Consider the following 18464-nt stretch of genomic DNA (forward strand, 5'->3'; position numbering starts at 1 on the left):
CGTATTTTTAAAAATCTTGAGAAGTCTGTTAACAGGAGCATCTTTCTATTATCTCCAATATAGTTTTTTATCAAATTTCTTAATCTTTTCATATGAGTCCAAAAGAATAGTTCAATTGGCATTTACTTAATTACTAGTAAAGTTGATTATTTTGAAAGTAGAGATGGGACATATTTTATATTTTTATTTCTTTTGTGAATTTTCTATTCATGTTCTTCCTGTGGTATTTTTTTCCTGATTGGAAATATACTATATAAATACTTATGGCTGGATAATATTTTAAGATAGAAACTTCATTTTGTTTATCTTGCATTCTCTTGCCACTTCTCCACCTAAACACCCTCCATTCTGTCCTCTCTCCATTTAAGCAGGTGCATGACTGTGCTCTATTGCCTTAGTGGAGGGGGGAGATTTGAGGTATAGAAAACAGAAGTAACCTCTAAGAAATTCTAATTTACCTTCCATCTCCCCCACCTCAAACCCTTAGACTCATTGAGGAGTACAAGATTTGAAAAAAACTGGCTAAGTGCCCAGAAGAAGTGGGAAGGAGTTTTCTCCTAGACCAAAAAGTGATTCTTCTGTCTGGGGGAATTAGCAGTATTTGATTTGACAATCAACTGTTTATATCATATTTATGAGTGAATGTAACTAATTTTGGTAGACAAGTTTACAAGAAGCAGGTCTTTTATTGAGACTCTTCCACATAAACACATCGCAGAAACATGTTATATTGTTCACAACCACTGCTATTATTTGTTTAACTTGCCCACCATGAAGTTAATTAAGGCAGGTGGTTGGTGGGAGATAGGGTGGTGTGTGGAAAGGACATTCTCAGGACATCAGAAAGGTCATCTAAGGGGATCCCTGGATTGCTCAGTGGTTTGGCGCCTGCCTTCGGCCCAGGGCATGATTCTGGAGACCAGGGATCGAGTCCCACGTCAGGCTCCCTCCGTGGAGCCTGTTTCTCCCTCTGCCTGTGTCTCTGCCTCTCTCTCTCTCTCTCTCTCTCTCTCTCTCTGTGTGTGTGTGTGTGTGTGTGTGTGTGTGTGTCTCGCGAATAAATAAATACAATCTTAAGGAAAAAAAAAGGTCATCTAAGATCTATTTCCATCTCTGTCACTGACTGACCTTGGACAATCATGGATCTTCTCAAAACTTTCCTGTGTGAGATAACCAGTAACACCATTGGGAGAATATCAATTCAGATTCCTGTCACTTATCGGACATTGATTGAGTGCCTGCTATACCAGTCACTGTTGTAAGCACAGAAGCTTTAAGAAAGAAAGAAACCACTTCTTGGCTTTCAGAGAATGTAGACTTATACACTGGGGTTTAGAATACATTGTAAAACTCATATTTTTATAGAATCTATATTTATATGCTTTATATGAAATATTTAGCATAATTTCGCAGCAATATTATTCAATGCTCTATTTGAGATGTGAACAAAAAATTGTGGAACAAGAAAACTAATAACTGATTGTTAATGGATTATATTATCTCTCTAAAACAAATGGTTTAGTACTACTTGATCTTCTTTTTTGAAAAATGATTATTCAGTGCTTGATGATCTAACCTGCAGACAGTTTCTGTTCAGAAAATCAGGACAGCAAAGGGAACCTCAAGTTGAGGACAAGTATCTACCCATAATTTACTATTAGATAGCTCAAATGAGAGGGAAAAAGTAATTGTAAATGATAAAATGAGAGTTTTGTTGGACTTCCTCATATTTAACCTTATAATTTAGAATCTTTTTACTTTTTTTCACCCAGCCATGCTGACTTTAGGTACCCTGATTTAGGTGGCAGCTTGACTATTGAAGGGTTGGCTACTCTGAGTACAGATCATTCCATGAGCTTCTCTTGTACTTTTGGGCATTTCATTCACGCATTCCCACTATAAAACTAGCAAATGTGGACAAAGAAGAGAAAACCAAACAAGCCCAATTTGGAAATTACTAGCAAGAATTTTGTGGCAGAAGGCTGTTCAGATGAGGTCTTTCCTTGGCCCCCCCTCTATATTCATACAAGTATTTAAGAGTTGGCCTTATATCTAAAGTTCATTTGGGAACCTTCATGCCATTAGAATTATGGTCAACGTCTCCAGTCTCCCCATTTTCAAATTGAGAGTCTAAATAAATTAAGATTTTTCAAAAGCCATCTCCTTTGTCAAGGTTCGCTAATCCTCTATTAGAAAAGTTGAAATCGGCAAGTTTGGTGACTTACATGCATTTGAAAAATCAATTAAAAAAAAGAAGTACCTACTGCCAGCCATGGCAACTGCAGACGAGTTGAAATCCTTTCAATTTCTCTTGCTATTCAAAATGGGTCTCTAGTGTTTTTGCACTTTAGCCAAAAGCTTTTAGGCTTAGTATAAAGCCTTCTGAGTGACAAAATAAAATGTATGTGCATTTTCCCATCACATATCTTCAAGCCAGATTTTCCATGTTTAAAAAGAAAATAATAAAAATAAAAGACTTAAGAAGGTCCTGGTCACATGCAGTCAAAATAGCATTTCACTCGGTTAACATTGTTTAAGCTGAATATATGACTGATGCTAGGTTACCCAAGTAGTTTCTTATATTCAGCATCAAAAGTGATTCAACAGTCTGCATTAGCTTGAATACTCTTTTTAGCAAATGTAGAGTTTTAAGAAAATTTCTAGGGACTGTGGCATTTTTAAGATTTATGCTCATTGTATTATACAGTATTAGATTTTCATTCCTTGAAGGATGGTGCTTAACTCTGTTTTTTTGACTACAAAAGGAAAACAGGCTTAGATCAAGTTTGTGCCTGTGCATCAGTGGGGTTGGGGCAGTGGGGTTACCGGAACAAGAAATAACTGCTGTGCCCAAGGTCATGTAGCACCAAGCACATGTTGCATACCTTATTTAATCTTTATGATAGGCTTACAGATGGTGGCATTACTCTTATTTCACAGACAGAACACTAAAGATTAAAACTATTACATTACTCACAAAGATCATATAGCAAACACACAACTATGTTATGATCCCAAGTTGAGTCTACTCAGAAGCCTAAGTGCTCCATGCTGCCCATAGTGGGAGCTCAGAAAAAAAGGAAATTCCTCTCCCTGCTGCATCCCTCACAGAATGGCCATCTGATTATTCTGGTAGCTTACTGGAATGTGTGCCAGATTTAGATCAGAGGAACTTGGTCTAGGTCTAGTAGGACTTCGCATCTGCTTGGTTCAGTGCTGGGGTTTGAGAAGGTGAGGTCAGTCATCATGTTGCCTTCAAGCATTAAGAGTGAGGTCAGCTCTTTCTCTTAAGCTTTAATATTAGGACCTGCCTGCTCAAAGATCATTTCAGGATCAAAATGACCTTGTTTTCTCTGGGAAAGGACTTGGTAAATGGTAAAGCACTTTGTTGCTATAAGGATTGCTTTTTAAAAACTGATAGTCTCATATATTTTCCTCTGCTTTAAGGCATGGAAGACATTTAAGTTATAATGTTAAATGAAAGTGGTAAATCTACTGAGCCACCAATGACCTCAACGATCACATACAATCCATTGTGAGATTAGTTTTCTGGTCATCTACTTCAGGCTCAATGAGAATCATAGGGGATAGCATAGGTTTTCATTGCTTTTTTAGTATGTTTGCATTAAGAATACTCATGAAAAAAATTAGAAATAAATTTTGGGATTAAAAATAAATTGTCATTATATAAACAATTATCAATACTTATATTTGGATGATGTATTTCAGAGAAGCCTTCTATTTGTCTCTTCTCTCCCTGGCAAGTAGGCATGTGTGTGTGTGTGCATGTGTGTGTATGAGAGAGAATATTTAATAGGGGTTATTTAATATATACAGCTTTATATTCTGCTAATTTCACATAATGGTATATTGAATTTTTCTATGTTGAGATTCTTTTATCTTTCATAGCTGTATAACAGTCCCATAATTTTGGACTTAGATTATTTCCATTTTTTTTACAACTCTAAATGATGTTTAGTGAATATTTAATGTTTCTGATGACCAGAAATTCTGATGATCTCTTTAGGGTAGACTTCTTGGAATAGGTGAAAGGACAGCTTTTCAAAGGCTCTTGATGCATAATGCCTAGGTTCACTCTAGAAAATTGATACTAGTTAATACTGTCACCAGTTGTCTCTGAAAATAGAGTTTCACTTTATTCTTGCTTACACTAAATATTTTTGCAAGCTCAATATTTTTAATAGATTAAATAGACACAAGGTTGAGGAGCAACAGGAACTCTCACACATTGCTGTGGGAATGCAAAATGATACAACCATTTTAGAGAACACTTTAGCAGTTTCTTACCAAACTTTGCAATCCGGCAATTGCCATCCTTGGTATTTACCCAAAGGAGTTGAAAACATGTTCACACAAAAACCTGACCATGGATGTTTATAGCAGCTTTATTCATAATTGCCCAAACTAGGAACCAATCAAAATGTTCTTCAGTAGGTGGATGGAGAAACTGTGGTACATCCAGACAATGGAATATTATTCAGCATTAAAAAGATATGAGCTATCAAGCCACAAAAAGACATAGTAGAATCTTAAATGCATACTACTGAGTGAAAAAAGCCTATCTGAGAAGTCTACACACTATATGATTCCAACTATATGACATTCTGGAAAAGACAAAACTGTGGAGACAATAAAAAAAGATCAGTGTTGCCAAGGTAGGAAAGGGAGATAAGCAGGTAAAAAACAAGATTTTCAGGACTGCAAAAAATACTCTATAATGATGTATAATTATATATTTGTCCAAATCCATAAAATATATACCACCAAGAATGAACCCTAAGTAAACTATGGACTTTGGGTGACTATGTGTCAATGTGGGTTCTTTCTTGTTAAAAATGTACCATTCTGGTGAGTGATGTCAATAATGGTGGAAACTATGCATGTGTAGGGGCAAAGGGTGTATTGGAACTCTCTGTACCATCCTCTTAATATTACTGCTTAAAAAATGAAGTATTTAACAAAAAAAAGAACATAAGTAAGACCAATCTATCAGTATGGTGTATGGTTAACTAACTCACTATGTATTTTGAACTTTCTTTACTAGACATTAAGTATCGGTATTTACCAAAATATTTAGAAATAAAACTAATTAGTTTTTTTAATTTTAAATGAAAAAAAATTACATTTCAACAAATTAATCAGCGCAAACAACATAGGGTGACCAAATAATTACAAAAACTGTCCATAGTACGCTGAAAGTACACATATAGTGATTAATATGGAGAATCACTATTATATCCCCAACTTTTTGCTATTCCACTATAACAACTCAGCAAAAAGTTGCCGATAAAGTCTGATACCCTACATTAAAGGCTATACAAACACTGTCTATATTGAATTTTATCATTGTGTTAAATCATAGCTGAACTGGTGACTAACATGTTGCTGCTTATTAGGTTTGATTTGTAATTCTTTGATTTTAGTGATAGGAGCATTTTTAATACACTTATTGGCCCTTTCTTCTCAAAAGACAGCATTGTGCAGTGGTCAAGAGGATCATCTTTGGAGTCAGTCAGCCAGGTTTGAATCTTGGTTACTTAGTGGGTATTTAACCTGTAACAAGCGATTTAAACTTTCTGTCCATTATTATTCATTCTCACATAAAAAATGAAGGTGCTATTAATAGTGTGTATCTCATAAAATTAAGTCATATGAGTATTTGGTATATCAAACCAAGTGCATATAAGAATGTTTGGCATGCATATCATACAATACATAAGAATAATAGTTTTTAACAAAAGGTAACTTGATTTTGCAGTATTCTTTTCCCCTATTGTAAGTAAAAAAAAAAAAAAAGCAAAAACATTAATAAAAACATTAGCTTTATAGTTTGTGGTTTTCCTTCTTTTGGGGAGCAGACAGTAAAAGTGAGACTCAGAAATGGCACAGAAAAACTTGTCTTCTTTCTCTTTCTGCCCTGGTCAGCCTAGATATCACCTTTTATCACTGGTATACTAGATAGTGCAATGGAGAGAATCTAGGACAACAAAGGTAATTGAGTATGTACATGTAATGAATTCAGCTATGTGTACACACATCCAGGGTATCTCAGGGCACCCAAAGTATTGGTGTGCTCTTCTGAAGGACCTCACCTTTGTGTAGACGAAGGATGAAACTCCTTCACAGTTTACTTAAGGTGATGGGGTTAATGTAAGTCAGACTGCAAGACTTAATGATTTTGGCTTGTCAGTCCACTTCTGAGATTGGGATCTAATAAGTCATCATGCTGTGCAATTCCCATATGGAATGGTTGCTGGGCAACCAGACTGTGATTTGGTAGAAATAGTAGGCAATTCTTCGAATCATGATCCCACTTGACCATTTTCACTAACATATTTACAGTTCATCACATTCTCTTCCATTTGGTTTTCTGGCAGTCTAAAGCCAATATTCTCCAACTAAAAATACTTTCAAGTCTAATGAAATTTCCATTTCTCACACTTGTTCATTTTCATCAGCACAATTCCTAATGGGTTGCCAAGACATGTTTTCTTCCTTTCACTGAAGTTATAGCCATAACTTTACTTAAATTCAGAACTAGAATTAAAGCTTCATGAAGATCTAGAGGCCAGCCCTATAGATGGCTTATAAATGCCCTAAGGCATTCATTTCTAAGCTGCATGTAAGTTTTGTTGTGATGTTGATATAGGCAGTGGTACGATGAACTAGGAAATCAGTCATCCTTTGATTAATTCCACAGAAGTCACCTCCTTTGTTCAATCACCATTCCACAGATATTTTTTAAAATTTCATCCATTTGTGGGGATCCCTGGGTGGCTCAGTGGTTTAGTGCCTGCCTTTGGCCCAGGGTGTGATCCTGGAGTCCCAAGATCGAGTCCCACGTCGGGCTACCTGCATGGAGCCTGCTTCTCCCTCTGCCTGTCTCTCTCTCTCTCTCTGTCTCTCATGAATGAATAAATAAAACCTTAAATTTTTTTTTTATCTATTTGAGAGGATGCATGCACTCACACAGGAGAGGGAAGGAGGGGCAGAGGGAGAGGGAGAAGCAGACTCACCACTGGGCAGGGGCTCAATCCCAGGACCCCAGTGACCTCAGCTGAAAGCAGATGCTTAACTGACTGAGCCACCTAGGTATCCTTCCACAAATATTTTACTTCTTTTTTTTTTTTTTTTGTAAAATTTTATTTATTCATTCGAGACCAAGAGAGAGACTGTGTGTGAGCAGGGATAGAGGAAGAAGGAGGAGGAGCAGACTCCCCACTGAGCCGAGAGTGAGATGTGGGACTTGATCCCAGGACCCTGAGATCATGACCTGAGCCAAATGCAGATGCTTAACCATCTGAGCCACCCATGCATCCTCACAGATATTTTCTAAGTGTCTGCTATGTAGCTAGCACTGCGCTAGGCTCTGAGAATTCAACTGTGAATATGACAGAGCCTCTGCCTTCAATTTTCTTGTTGTCAAGTGGAAGAGACATATGAGGGGAGCAACCTTTATCATACAGAGGGACAAGTGTGATATAGCACAAAAGGGGGGATAGTTAACCAAGATGTAGGAGGTCAGAGAAGAGTCAGAGTCACAATACAAAATGTGAAAGGTGAATTAACACAGAGATTAGAGAATGGAAAAGGATTTCAGGCAAAGGGTACACAGTGTACAAGACTGAAAGAATTCACAGTAGGATTGGGAATGTGCAAGTGGTTGATTATGGCTAGAGAATGATGGGAGCATGAGAAAATTCAGATGGATGGTGTCTGCATTTGGAGAGGGTGGTATTAAGTCTCTTCACTAAGGTTCTGTCTCACAACTTTAGTTTTCCATCCCACACAAAAAGAGAATGTTTTATGCAACTTGGTTACTGCCCTAAAATGTTAGGAACTGTATCCCATGAATAATAGGGTGCCATCATCATATGATCCAACTTACCCATATATGTTTTTTTGTATTCGAGATGGTAACTTTCTCCTTAGGTTAAAACATGGATTTTCCACATTTCAATTTATACCAAATTGATAAGTAAACACTTTCTATTCATTATCTCCTAGCAGCTTCTTTCCCAATTGTGTACCCAAGGCATTTGGTATATCCAAGGTCTTGATTCTCTTCTGTTGCATGGTATGATCCTATGGGTAGGCAAAACACCATAGGTGGTCCTCAATGAAAGTAATTGCCCACAAGATATATTAATGATGTTACCAGAAACAAATGACTACCCTTCAGGGTATCAACCTGTACTATAAAAGCAGCTGAAATTGATCAGTCTTCCTGGATATTCTCAATTTTCTGACTTGGGAGAAAATGTGTTCAAATGAGCACTGAACTTTTGAATGGGAATATTATTCCAGGGCTGAGGAAAGCAACATTTATGCTGATTCTTCTACTTATGCTGTGGTCACCCATATAGATTCCTCTCCTTCAGGTACAAGTGTGTGGAGAAACTTGCTTTCTATTAGCATATATATTTACATATAAATATAAATACATATAATATAGTGATATTATTAGCATATATATTTACATATACATATAAATATAGCATATAAATATTTACATATTTACTTTTCTAGTCTTCCAATCACCATGTTCAAGAGAGTTCTCTAAAAATCCATGTTTTGGAACAGTGATTAGCTGGAGCAGTGATTTCTCCTTCATTTATCCCCAAAGCCACCTCTAATACCCTTGAGTTAAAGAGCAGAAATCAGTTCACAGAGGAGGAAAGCAGATGCTGTTACTTGACTCATTCAGGATAGCACAACAAGTTAGAGATGGTGCTGAACATAGAGCAAACTCACCAGGATTGCTGATTGAATGGCAATTCTATTTGACCAGACATTAGTACTTTGGTTTGCTTTCTGCAAATGCTTTTAGAATGTGGACAGTTTTCCTTTAATTTGAGAAATCAGTTGTCTCAGTGGATAAAATTCCTATAATGATAGTGGCAAATATCATCACTTGCTTTGTGCTAGGCACCGTGCTTTGTTCTTTGCAGGTACCATATCATCTAATTCCCACCATTTACTAATTGTGAGCTAAATCTTACTATTCTTATTTTACAAATGAACTGATGACAGCCTACAGTAATTGCATAACTTTGCTCAGGTCACAGAGCTAACAAGTCCAGAGACGTGTCCATCTCTTTCATAGCTTTATCCCTAGTGTTAGCACATAGTAGACATTGCTTGAATATATTTTAATAAATAGTCATGAGCTATGGAAATTGGAGAAAATTGTGGTACAATAAGGTTTATGCCCTCCCCATCAGTCTGATCTTTCCTACAGAGATGCCTGGCACACTATTCCTCTTCCAAATCTGCTCATCCCTTTACTCTGTCTGATGACTGTTCTCAATGTCCCTCTGCCTACCTTTGGGTAGCTGATGTTATGTCTACACTATCTTTATTTGACCCACTGTCCTTTTCTTTTTCTACCCTGTTGCTCCCTCTGCCCGACCTCTATTTTGTTCTTCTTTCTCTTATCCAAGATCTTTTGTCTTACTCTCTTCATCTATTGGAACATAGACTTTGGAGGCAGAAGGTCCTGGATTCAAATCCCAACCTGTCTGTATCCTAGTGGTATCACTTTGTATTTAACCTCTCTTTAACTTGCCCAGATATCTACAAAGGTAACTCACAAGTACACAATCCACAAGCCTCTGAAAAAAAATAAAATTAGTGTGTGGCAAATATTTTGATGATTACTGATGAACCATTTTTAGTGTGTATGATTTTTTAAATTCCACTTAGTATAATGAGTCACGTTTCACTGCAGACATTATAATTGGCCTCCCAAATGCTCTACTAGACCCCACTTTGTTATAGAACATGTGGCATATATGCACCTTATTATCTTTTAAAATCCAAACAACTCTGAATCTGGAACACATATGGCTTTCGAGTTTTGGATGAGGGATTGCATATCTGTATAGTTTTTTGTCAGGATTATGAGGATTAGAAAATGAACTATTGGGACTTCATCAAGATAAGAAGCTTTTGCACAGCAAAAGATACAGTCAACAAAACTCAAAGACAACCTACAGAATGGGAGAAGATATTTGCAAATGACATATCAGATAAAGGGTTAATTTCCAAGATCTATAAAGAACTTTTTAAACTCAACAGCAAAGAAACAAATGATCCAATCATGAAATGGGCAAAAGACATGAACAGAAATCCCACAGAGGAAGACATAGACATGGCCAACACGCACATGAGAAAATGCTCTGCATCACTTGCCATCAGGGAAATACAAATCAAAACCACAATGAGATACCACCTCACACGAGTGAGAATGGGGAAAATTAACAAAGCTGGAAACCACAAATGTTGGAGAGGATGTGGAGAAAGGGAACCCTCCTGCACTGTTGGTGGGAATGTGAACTGGTACAGCCACTCTGGAAAACTGTGTGGAGGTTCCTCAAAGAGTTAAAAATAGATCTTCCCTATGACCCAGCAATTGCACTCCTGGGGATTTACCCCAAAGATACGGATGCAATGAAACGCCGGGACACCTGCACCCCAATGTTTCTAGCAGCAATGTCCACAATAGCCAAACTGTGGAAGGAGCCTCGGTGCCCATGGAAGGATGAATGGATAAAGAAGATGTGGTTTATGTATACAATGGGATATTACTCAGCCATTAGAAACGACAAATACCCACCATTTGCTTCGACGTGGTTGGAACTGGAGGGTATTATGCTGAGTGAAATAAGTCAATCGGAGAAGGACAAACATTATATGGTCTCATTCGTTTGGGGAATATAAAAAATAGTGAAAGGGAATAAAGGGGAAAGGAGAGAAAGTGAGTGGGAAATATCAGGAAGGGAGACAGAACATAAAGACTCCTAACCCTGGGAAACGAACTAGGGGTGGGGGAAGGGGAGGTGGGTGGGGGATGGGGGTGACTGGGTGACCGGCACTGAGGGGGGCACTTGACGGGATGAGCACTGGGTGTTATTCTATATGTTGGCAAATTGAACACCAATAAGAAATAAATTTATAAAAAAAAGAAACACCAAGTAGTATGTCTAAGTCCTAAAATAAGGGGAGCTAAAATTTGAAACTGGATCTGTATAACTTCAAAAGAATTACTTCTATTCTTTTGGCGATCTGAAAATGATTTTTGCTGATCTACTAAAAAAAAGAAACTCTATGGCTTATTTAACACATTGGCACATGGTAGGCACTTGGTAAATTGTGGCACTTAATTTCAAAAAGTCTCTTGTAAATTTATATGTTTACATTTTTCCTCTTATGTTGAACACAGAGTGTTATGCATGTGTAATAAAGCAGAGCAAGACAAAAGCCTTGAATTGCAGCTTTTAAAAAATCCTTCTAAAATTATTTTTAGTTCACTCATGACTATTGTTATGCTGTCTTTAGCAGTTTACTAAGCTACTATCTTCATTAATGCCCCCCCTACACCTAAAAATTATTTTCCAGGCTTGATCTGATATCTGCCTACCACTTCAGAAACAGTTTGGTCACAGAGAAGACATGCAATGTGTTTAATTAGACTTGAATTCTCTGCCCTGGGAAATTGCTCTGTAGAAGCGGGGTTTGCTTTAAACATAACTCAGTATTTTGAAGTAGAAAGCTAAGCGTTACAGCTCATCTGGAAGAAATTACACATAATGGCATCAAGTTCACTAGCAGTAATAGGAAATGTGATGTCCTCCGGTGGGTGATAAAATGGGATAAATGCAAGACCAGGCTGCCTCTTGGAATAATTGCTGTGACTATGCATTATGTATTGTGAAGTTATAAAAGACGAAAAAGTAAACTTTATTATTGGTGTTAAAGAAGCAAAAAAGAAAAGGAAATGTGCATAAAAGACCACAGCTGCTATGACCAAATGTACTGAAAAATTGCCTGCATTTCTTTCTGAAAAACAACTAGAACTATCCTTTGAGGGGCACACTTACTCTCCTCCCAGCCATAATTGCAGTAACAACCTCCTTCAGTGTGTCTGAGTTTTATCTTCCTGAGCAGTCCTAAATTTCAGACTGGAGGCTGTATCCTGACCTCAGAACACCTGGGAAACCCATCTCGAATGCTGCTCTGGCACCCAGCTTTGTGCCAGACATGGAAGGAAGGCATTTGCGGGAGATGAAACCTTATCAGCAGGACAATTTCCACCTCTGATGAAAACCCAAACTCAATCACTAGCCAGGCAGTGTTTCCCTCCTCTGAAACCTATAGTCTGTGTGCCAGTCTCACAGAAGTCACTCAATTCCAGTGACTACAGAAGGGCCGCTGCTGCAAACACCTTCATAATCAAGATACTTGTTGCTTGAAACAGACCGTTAAAGCCTAGAACTCAACTCTGTCATGCTTGGAGGAAAAATGCTTCCATAGTGCTTCCTACATTTAATCAAAAGAAACAAATCAAAGATTATACTTTGTTGTTAATGCATCCATTCTAAGCACAGCAGCAACATTTCCATCAAATTTTTATGTTGGCCCTCCAAATGATATTACCTAAAAACAGTTTATAAAATGTCTGACTAGAAGGATGGAGCTAGATAAAGAAGTTAAAAAGAGCAAAGTCACCAAAATCTATTTAAGGTGAGGTGAACTAGATACAAACTGTCTATAGATTGAGTAGCTTGTCAATGGATTCCATCTCTGTATCCTCACATGGTGGGGAGGGAGAAAGACAGAGGGAGGGAGTGAAGACAATTCTCAGTAGAGGCTAACCATGCTTGTATTTTGATCTTGGCCTTCTAGTAGTCAGAATTATGAAAAAATAAATCTCTTGGTGAAGCCACCCCATCATTTGTTACAGCAGCCTGAGCAGATGAAGACAGGATTGAAATTAGGATAAATCTGAAATCGAATCAGTTAACATGGACACTAAGGACCACCCCTACTGGATTGTGTTACTTAAGTTTTTTAGTTGAATCTTTGAACAGCTGAACAAATGTGAGCAATCAGTTTTTTGCACAGACATAGTAACACTATGTTAAATCAAACCAACTGTGTTGCCCCTTTAGAGATCTAGTGACTGATATAAGTTTACTTGGAAGATGCCAGAGATAATGGCATCCTAAAACAGGAATATTGGTAGTGTTATGTAGATATTAGATATACTTTAAGAGCAGGAATAAAGAGAAATCACACAATCACAGAATGTCACAATTAGAGCTAGAGCCTTCATTTTTGTCTACCATGGTGGCTTTCAACCCACACTTGAAGTTCATATTTTGGGGAAAGAGACATGGGCATTTTAGTTGACTCAAGATTAGTTTTGTGAGGTGAGGCTCTCATTCTAGCTTTACCCAGAGTGTCAGTGGATTAATTTGTTTTACATATTGGGCCTTTGCAAGACTTCATTTGAAGAAAATGTTCTCAAACTCTTTGATCTATATCAGCCTTTCATCTTGCTAATGAGGAAATTTCTGAAGTTAAAGAGACCACCTTCAAACAAAAAGTACGTAGTTCTTTTCAGCTTCTCTGAAGAAATCAACCTTCCTGTTGCTTTTAGCATCAAGACCATGCTATGGCCTTCCTTCTGTCTTCTGTTTTCTTCCCTCCTCCTCAAAAGCCCATTGTCTTGTAAATGACATTAACTCAAGCAAACCCCTTCCACTCCCAACATGGGCAAAACAGAGAGAGCCTAAACCAGAGGTTGGCAAAGGACAATCTGTGAGCCAAATCTGGCCCACTACATATATTTTGTAAATAAAGTTTTATTGGAACACAGCCACTCGTATGTGTTTATGTATTGTCTCTTTCATGCTATAACGTTAGAACTGAATAGTTGCAATAGATACTGTATGGCCTACAAAACCTAAAATATTTACTATCTGGCCCTTTACAAGAAAAGTTTCCAACCTCTGGCCTAAACTATCCTAGCCTACCGGTTACTTAAACTTGAAAGCTACAGCTTGGAAGAAATTTGATTCTGATATTTTTCCTTCTTGCTTTGCCAAGTCCTTGATTAGGTGATCTTTTGTGATACACTTCACCAAAAGAAGAAGCCACGCATGTCTAGGCAACACTGAGAATCTTTCAGAAAGCACCAACATCTTGAAGCTATTTTTCTTTTTTGATGTGTCTTATTTCTTTGATTTACAGTCACCCATTCAACATCTTGAGAATTAGTCACCAAGGGTTCTTATTGTCTTTATTTTCTGGGATATATTCAGTTTGACAGTCTAAAAGGAACATTTGAAATAATTTTATATATAATTTTTAATCTGTTGTAAAGTGGAATGCTTTTGCCTAGATCTTGCTATGCTTTGTAGGAACATAGTCAAATTTATTTCCTTTTACCCCATGCAAGCTTAAGCATGCAGCTTCATCAATAAGGAGGGTGGCACAGAAATTGAGAGGCAGGAGGTTATAGTGGTATGGACAAAGGCTTTAGAACTAAACAGAAATTATAATTCCTGGCCCAATACTCATTAGGTGTGTGTTTGGGGGCAAATGATTTAGCCCCCTGAAGCCTCAGTCTTCATCTATAAAGCAAGTTTAGTTCCTACCACATGGTGACATTATAAGGACTAAATGCAGCTATGTATGTGAAGCTCCTCCCCAGTATTTGGCACAGAGATGTTTTCCACATTTTAATTACCTTCCTTTCTTCACTTTCTTCTCTTCTATCAGGCCTCTTTAATTACCAACATTTTAGAATATAGAAATCTGTTAGTACTTGGGACAGTAAATATTATGTGAAACAGTTGTTGGTGAAAGAGTAGGTTTAGCTAGCTCATGGTTATAGAGTCACCAAAGCCTGTTTCTTAACCCTGACAAGATTCAGAGTCCTCAGTTCAGCCACTAGATGGATCAAGTCCTGAAGTCCAGACAGGCCACTACTATGGTATGAATCACTTTCTACGTATATGTCACGTAGCATGTTTCACATGTGTAAATTGAGCAGGAGAATTGAGACAGTATATGTGTTCTTGCAAGGGCCCAAAATATGTGGCTTATTGCCTCGATATTTTAAGTGAATGTGTTTTTAGTAAAAATGTCCCAGAATAATTATTTTTCATTTTCACTAAGTCATACACAGTCATTGTAATTTAATTGATTGGATAATTTGTAATTAGATACAATTTGAGCTTCTATTTGTGGCTTACTTAGGAATGACATGGATTTTTTATAACTTTATTATCTCTGAGTTACCACTTTTTTTTTCCTCTATAAGTTTGTTATTAGCCATTCCTGAGAAGAGAGGAATAGAGAGGGATGGGAGGGAGGAAACAAACACAGTCTTACTGGCACTGGCTCAATTCTGATAGCAACGTTACTCTATTGTTTTCTAATGCAAGATTTGTGCTTCCACAGTGATTCACCAGAATCGAAACAATTTAGCTGTACTTTGGTGACTTGGGTCTTAGGAGTAGTAAAAGAGTAATTATTTTAAAAGCTACAAAAAGGGCAGCCTGGGTGGCTCAGTGGTTTAGCGCCTGCCTTCAGCCCAGGGAGTGATCCTGGAGACCCGAGATCGGGATCCAGTCCCACATCGGGCTCCCTGCATGAAGCCTGCTTCTCCCTCTGCCTGTGTCTCTGTGTCTCTCATAAATAAATAAATAAAATCTTTTTAAAAAAATATAAATAAATAAATAAATACTACTAAAAGAGCCAATATCCATTTAAATTAAATAAATATGGTTTGCATGCTCTCTTGAGTTACATTTAGCATAAGAAATGACAATAGAAAGCTGCTTTGTTATTTATCCAAACACATATAAAGCCAAAATCTTAGGGGCTTTAGTCTTTAACAATTGAAATGAGTACAGTTAAAGTTAGACATGGCAACTTTCCTAAAATTATTTACCCAATTTACTTTATAATTGCCTCAATGTCTTCCATGTGTCCTAAACTAAATGTCTTTTGCCTCATTTTTCATACATACTCCATCTGAAGTTGATTTTGATAGAAAAATCCCATTCAGTTGTGTGTGGACCACCAGAGGTCTTGGGTGACTGGGAGAATGGCTATGGCCAATTTTGCTTGCCTTTTGTATAAGACAAAAATAACACAGCTGTAGATGTTCTTCAAATGGACTGTCTCAGCAGCCCTGGGGTTGAACTGCTAGATAGTGGAACTCTGTAGAGTCAATCAGTGTTGCATGGATAGAGTGGAATTGACAATTGCCTTCTATCTAGGAGACTCTTGAGATCCACCTTCCTCAGCAGACTGTTCATCGTGCAGTGTATTTGTTATTTGGAACTCAGCTACATCCCAGAAGGTCAGCCAATGCTCTGAAACTGAGGTCTGTGGGTACTGGCTCCAGATTCTTTATAACAGATACCTAAACATTGGTGCTTGTTAATTAACTTGGAATTTTTACCCCTGATTTTTCTTCTGACTTAGCAATTGAAGTATGTCTTTAATGCTATCAAATGCTGCAATTAGCTTTGGTATATCTTGTATCCATTAAATTGGGCCTCAGTTTTCAAAATCCATTAGTAGTTATTATATGACAGTGTTTCTCTGATTGAACTTGGAGACAAGACAAATTTCAAGGAGATGCAGAGACCAGAACTAGCTGTTGGCGAACACATTATCTCTTCTCTCTTCCTGGGTGTTTGAGGTCTAGAGAAGTAGATGGGTTTGTTAGGCTGGCACCCTAGCTAGGTGTTTGGGTATAGTTCTAAGCACCCACAGGCAGTATATGTGCAGCTGAAAAGTAATTGACTGAGATAGAGTTCTGTGGAGTTTCCTGGTCAGTAGTGAGAGAATGTTAGTCTGGAACTGGGTAACTATTTTTAGAATGTTAGATGGTATATAACAAACAAGCTCCCAAATTGCAGTGGGTTAACACAATAAAAGTTTATTTCTCACTAATTTAGCAGCCCGATGTCTTTGTTTCACAGGTGGCCTTCCATGTAATTATTCAGGGACCAGGCTACTTCTGTTCTCTGTCTTTACTTTCCCTTTTTTTCAGCCAGCACATGGGTAAAGAGAACTATCCTGGTAGTGACACACACCAACTAGTTCCCCTCATGTCTCACTGGAAAGAACTAGTTATAGGTTTCTGTATGGAGCTGAGAAATAGTCACTGGCTAAATTATCTTCTCCTAGCCAAGGCTCAACAGCAGAGGGAGAGCTTGAATCTTTGATTGATTGTTAGCCATCTTTGACACAATTACAGATTGAGGAAGGTTGAGTCTGAAAGGAAAACAAGGTGGAGGAGAGATGCACAAGGAAGGATACAGGGGAGTCTGAAGGAATTTCCCAGGTCAGAGTTTAGATGACTACAACAAAGTTTATACAATTTCTGAAATTGCTTAAAATGTTCTATTGACCATTAAAGGAATAAATTTTTACCAAACAGGATTAAAATTTTTTTTCCTTCTTTCATTTATCTTGGCCTTTATAGAACTGACATGGGAGTTAGTTTTTTTAAGTCCTCTCTTTCTCATCACTGTACATACCCATTAACTTCTTTATTTTCCTTTTAGGCTTTTGTTTAAATTCCGGTTAGTTAACATATAGTGTTGTATTACAGTTTTAGGGGTAGAATTTAGTGATTCATCACTTGAATATAACACCCAGTGCTCACTAGCTGCCCTCCTTAATGCCCATTGCTCATTTTCCCTATCCCCCCATCCACCTCCTCTCCAGCGTCCCTCAGTTTGTTCCCTATTATTAGGAGTCTCTTAGGGTTTTCCTCCCTGTTTCTATCTTGTATTTCCTTCCTTTCCCCTATGTTTATCTGTTTTTTCTTAAATTCCACAAATGAGTGAAATCATACAGTATTTATCTTTCTCTGACTTATTTCACTTAGCATAGTACACACTAGTTCCATCCATGTTGTTGTGAATGGCAAGATTTCATTCTTTTTGGTGGCTAATACTCCATTTAATATATATTTAATATATAAGATATAAATATAAATACAATATATATTAAGTATAATATAAATACAATAATATGTATTTATTATATTTATTATATAAATGTAATAATATATTATATATAAATTAATATACATATTAATCCATTCATCAGTCGATGGACATTTGGGATCTTTTTATATTTTGGCTATTGTGGATAGTGCTGTTATAAACATTGAGGTGTGTGTTGCTCCTTCGAATCACTGTTTGTATCCTTTGGATAAACATCTATTAGTGCAATTGCTGGGTCATAGGATAGTTCTATTTTTAACTTTTTGAGGAAACTCCATACTGTTTTCCAGAGTGGCTGCACCAGCTTGCATTCCCACCAACAGTATAAGAGGGCTCCCCTTTCTCCACATCCTCACCAACAACTGTTGTTTCCAGAGTTGTTAATTTTAACCATTCTGACAGGTATGAGGTAATACCTCATTGTGGTTTTGATTTGTGTTTCCCTGATGATGAGTGATATTGAGCATTTTATCATATGTCTGTTAGCTATTTGTATGTCTTCTTTGGAGAAATGTCTGTTCCTGTCTTCTGCCCATTTATTGACTGGATTTTTTATTTTTGAGTGTTGAGTTTGATATGTTCTTTATGCATTTTGGATACTAGCCCTTTATATTATATGTC

This window comes from Vulpes vulpes, chromosome 15, assembly GCF_048418805.1.
Source record: "Vulpes vulpes isolate BD-2025 chromosome 15, VulVul3, whole genome shotgun sequence".
Lineage (NCBI taxonomy): Eukaryota > Metazoa > Chordata > Mammalia > Carnivora > Canidae > Vulpes > Vulpes vulpes.